Below are 5242 nucleotides of genomic sequence, written 5' to 3'. Positions count from 1 at the left end.
CATTTTTGCGCTCAGGTGCAAGTCTCAGTGCCCTCTATCAGAATCCAGAGTTTCGAGAAGATTGGGGATACTTGATTTTTCGCCCAAAAAAAAAAAACGTAAGGGGTAACACTGTCGTTTTTTTTTCGGGTCGAAATTTTGAGTTTCCATATCTCAGCTCTGGAAGGGTCTAGAGCCTCCATTTTTGCGCTCAGGTGCAAGTCTCAGTGCCCTCTATCAGAATCCAGAGTTTCGAGAAGATTGGGGATACTTGATTTTTCGCCCAAAAAAAAAAAACGTAAGGGGTAACACTGTCGTTTTTTTTTCGGGTCGAAATTTTGAGTTTCCATATCTCAGCTCTGGAAGGGTCTAGAGCCTCCATTTTTGCGCTCAGGTGCAAGTCTCAGTGCCCTCTATCAGAATACAGAGTTTCGAGAAGATTGGGGATACTTGATTTTTCGCCCCCAAAAAAAAAACGTAAGGGGTAACACTGTCGTTTTTTTTTCGGGTCGAAATTTTGAGTTTCCATATCTCAGCTCTGGAAGGGTCTAGAGCCTCCATTTTTGCGCTCAGGTGCAAGTCTCAGTGTCCTCTATCAGAATCCAGAGTTTCGAGAAGATTGGGGATACTTGATTTTTCGCCCAAAAAAAAAAACGTAAGGGGTAACACTGTCGTTTTTTTTTCGGGTCGAAATTTTGAGTTTCCATATCTCAGCTCTGGAAGGGTCTAGAGCCTCCATTTTTGCGCTCAGGTGCAAGTCTCAGTGCCCTCTATCAGAATCCAGAGTTTCGCGAAGATTGGGGATACTTGATTTTTCGCCCAAAAAAAAAAACGTAAGGGGTAACACTGTCGTTTTTTTTTCGGGTCGAAATTTTGAGTTTCCATATCTCAGCTCTGGAAGGGTCTAGAGCCTCCATTTTTGCGCTCAGGTGCAAGTCTCAGTGCCCTCTATCAGAATCCAGAGTTTCGAGAAGATTGGGGATACTTGATTTTTCGCCCAAAAAAAAAAAACGTAAGGGGTAACACTGTCGTTTTTTTTTCGGGTCGAAATTTTGAGTTTCCATATCTCAGCTCTGGAAGGGTCTAGAGCCTCCATTTTTGCGCTCAGGTGCAAGTCTCAGTGCCCTCTATCAGAATCCAGAGTTTCGAGAAGATTGGGGATACTTGATTTTTCGCCCAAAAAAAAAAAACGTAAGGGGTAACACTGTCGTTTTTTTTTCGGGTCGAAATTTTGAGTTTCCATATCTCAGCTCTGGAAGGGTCTAGAGCCTCCATTTTTGCGCTCAGGTGCAAGTCTCAGTGCCCTCTATCAGAATCCAGAGTTTCGAGAAGATTGGGGATACTTGATTTTTCGCCCAAAAAAAAAAACGTAAGGGGTAACACTGTCGTTTTTTTTTCGGGTCGAAATTTTGAGTTTCCATATCTCAGCTCTGGAAGGGTCTAGAGCCTCCATTTTTGCGCTCAGGTGCAAGTCTCAGTGCCCTCTATCAGAATCCAGAGTTTCGAGAAGATTGGGGATACTTGATTTTTCGCCCAAAAAAAAAACGTAAGGGGTAACACTGTCGTTTTTTTTTCGGGTCGAAATTTTGAGTTTCCATATCTCAGCTCTGGAAGGGTCTAGAGCCTCCATTTTTGCGCTCAGGTGCAAGTCTCAGTGCCCTCTATCAGAATCCAGAGTTTCGAGAAGATTGGGGATACTTGATTTTTCGCCCAAAAAAAAAAAACGTAAGGGGTAACACTGTCGTTTTTTTTTCGGGTCGAAATTTTGAGTTTCCATATCTCAGCTCTGGAAGGGTCTAGAGCCTCCATTTTTGCGCTCAGGTGCAAGTCTCAGTGCCCTCTATCAGAATCCAGAGTTTCGAGAAGATTGGGGATACTTGATTTTTCGCCCAAAAAAAAAACGTAAGGGGTAACACTGTCGTTTTTTTTTCGGGTCGAAATTTTGAGTTTCCATATCTCAGCTCTGGAAGGGTCTAGAGCCTCCATTTTTGCGCTCAGGTGCAAGTTTCAGTGCCCTCTATCAGAATCCAGAGTTTCGAGAAGATTGGGGATACTTGATTTTTCGCCCAAAAAAAAAAAACGTAAGGGGTAACACTGTCGTTTTTTTTTCGGGTCGAAATTTTGAGTTTCCATATCTCAGCTCTGGAAGGGTCTAGAGCCTCCATTTTTGCGCTCAGGTGCAAGTCTCAGTGCCCTCTATCAGAATCCAGAGTTTCGAGAAGATTGGGGATACTTGATTTTTCGCCCAAAAAAAAAAAACGTAAGGGGTAACACTGTCGTTTTTTTTTCGGGTCGAAATTTTGAGTTTCCATATCTCAGCTCTGGAAGGGTCTAGAGCCTCCATTTTTGCGCTCAGGTGCAAGTCTCAGTGCCCTCTATCAGAATCCAGAGTTTCGAGAAGATTGGGGATACTTGATTTTTCGCCCAAAAAAAAAACGTAAGGGGTAACACTGTCGTTTTTTTTTTGGGTCGAAATTTTGAGTTTCCATATCTCAGCTCTGGAAGGGTCTAGAGCCTCCATTTTTGCGCTCAGGTGCAAGTCTCAGCGCCCTCTATCAGAATCCAGAGTTTCGAGAAGATTGGGGATACTTGATTTTTCGCCCAAAAAAAAAAAACGTAAGGGGTAACACTGTCGTTTTTTTTTCGGGTCGAAATTTTGAGTTTCCATATCTCAGCTCTGGAAGGGTCTAGAGCCTCCATTTTTGCGCTCAGGTGCAAGTCTCAGTGCCCTCTATCAGAATCCAGAGTTTCGAGAAGATTGGGGATACTTGATTTTTCGCCCAAAAAAAAAAACGTAAGGGGTAACACTGTCGTTTTTTTTTCGGGTCGAAATTTTGAGTTTCCATATCTCAGCTCTGGAAGGGTCTAGAGCCTCCATTTTTGCGCTCAGGTGCAAGTCTCAGTGCCCTCTATCAGAATCCAAAATTTCGAGAAGATTGGGGATACTTGATTTTTCGCCCAAAAAAAAAAAACGTAAGGGGTAACACTGTCGTTTTTTTTTCGGGTCGAAATTTTGAGTTTCCATATCTCAGCTCTGGAAGGGTCTAGAGCCTCCATTTTTGCGCTCAAGTGCAAGTCTCAGTGCCCTCTATCAGAATCCAGAGTTTCGAGAAGATTGGGGATACTTGATTTTTCGCCCAAAAAAAAAAACGTAAGGGGTAACACTGTCGTTTTTTTTTCGGGTCGAAATTTTGAGTTTCCATATCTCAGCTCTGGAAGCGTCTAGAGCCTCCATTTTTGCGCTCAGGTGCAAGTCTCAGTGCCCTCTATCAGAATCCAGAGTTTCGAGAAGATTGGGGATACTTGATTTTTCGCCCAAAAAAAAAAAACGTAAGGGGTAACACTGTCGTTTTTTTTTCGGGTCGAAATTTTGAGTTTCCATATCTCAGCTCTGGAAGGGTCTAGAGCCTCCATTTTTGCGCTCAGGTGCAAGTCTCAGTGCCCTCTATCAGAATCCAGAGTTTCGAGAAGATTGGGGATACTTGATTTTTCGCCCAAAAAAAAAAAAAACGTAAGGGGTAACACTGTCGTTTTTTTTTCGGGTCGAAATTTTGAGTTTCCATATCTCAGCTCTGGAAGGGTCTAGAGCCTCCATTTTTGCGCTCAGGTGCAAGTCTCAGTGCCCTCTATCAGAATACAGAGTTTCGAGAAGATTGGGGATACTTGATTTTTCGCCCCAAAAAAAAAACGTAAGGGGTAACACTGTCGTTTTTTTTTCGGGTCGAAATTTTGAGTTTCCATATCTCAGCTCTGGAAGGGTCTAGAGCCTCCATTTTTGCGCTCAGGTGCAAGTCTCAGTGCCCTCTATCAGAATCCAGAGTTTCGAGAAGATTGGGGATACTTGATTTTTCGCCCAAAAAAAAAAAAACGTAAGGGGTAACACTGTCGTTTTTTTTTCGGGTCGAAATTTTGAGTTTCCATATCTCAGCTCTGGAAGGGTCTAGAGCCTCCATTTTTGCGCTCAGGTGCAAGTCTCAGTGCCCTCTATCAGAATCCAGAGTTTCGAGAAGATTGGGGATACTTGATTTTTCGCCCAAAAAAAAAAAAACGTAAGGGGTAACACTGTCGTTTTTTTTTCGGGTCGAAATTTTGAGTTTCCATATCTCAGCTCTGGAAGGGTCTAGAGCCTCCATTTTTGCGCTCAGGTGCAAGTCTCAGTGCCCTCTATCAGAATACAGAGTTTCGAGAAGATTGGGGATACTTGATTTTTCGCCCCCAAAAAAAAACGTAAGGGGTAACACTGTCGTTTTTTTTTCGGGTCGAAATTTTGAGTTTCCATATCTCAGCTCTGGAAGGGTCTAGAGCCTCCATTTTTGCGCTCAGGTGCAAGTCTCAGTGCCCTCTATCAGAATCCAGAGTTTCGAGAAGATTGGGGATACTTGATTTTTCGCCCAAAAAAAAAAAACGTAAGGGGTAACACTGTCGTTTTTTTTTCGGGTCGAAATTTTGAGTTTCCATATCTCAGCTCTGGAAGGGTCTAGAGCCTCCATTTTTGCGCTCAGGTGCAAGTCTCAGTGCCCTCTATCAGAATCCAGAGTTTCGAGAAGATTGGGGATACTTGATTTTTCGCCCAAAAAAAAAAAACGTAAGGGGTAACACTGTCGTTTTTTTTTCGGGTCGAAATTTTGAGTTTCCATATCTCAGCTCTGGAAGGGTCTAGAGCCTCCATTTTTGCGCTCAGGTGCAAGTCTCAGTGCCCTCTATCAGAATCCAGAGTTTCGAGAAGATTGGGGATACTTGATTTTTCGCCCAAAAAAAAAAAACGTAAGGGGTAACACTGTCGTTTTTTTTTCGGGTCGAAATTTTGAGTTTCCATATCTCAGCTCTGGAAGGGTCTAGAGCCTCCATTTTTGCGCTCAGGTGCAAGTCTCAGTGCCCTCTATCAGAATCCAGAGTTTCGAGAAGATTGGGGATACTTGATTTTTCGCCCAAAAAAAAAAACGTAAGGGGTAACACTGTCGTTTTTTTTTCGGGTCGAAATTTTGAGTTTCCATATCTCAGCTCTGGAAGGGTCTAGAGCCTCCATTTTTGCGCTCAGGTGCAAGTCTCAGCGCCCTCTATCAGAATCCAGAGTTTCGAGAAGATTGGGGATACTTGATTTTTCGCCCAAAAAAAAAAAACGTAAGGGGTAACACTGTCGTTTTTTTTTCGGGTCGAAATTTTGAGTTTCCATATCTCAGCTCTGGAAGGGTCTAGAGCCTCCATTTTTGCGCTCAGGTGCAAGTCTCAGTGCCCTCTATCAGAATCCAGAGTTTCGAGAAGA

This window comes from Pimephales promelas, chromosome 2, assembly GCF_988280905.1.
Source record: "Pimephales promelas chromosome 2, fPimPro1.hap1.1, whole genome shotgun sequence".
Classification (NCBI taxonomy): domain Eukaryota; kingdom Metazoa; phylum Chordata; class Actinopteri; order Cypriniformes; family Leuciscidae; genus Pimephales; species Pimephales promelas.
This window is presented reverse-complemented; position numbering follows the sequence as displayed.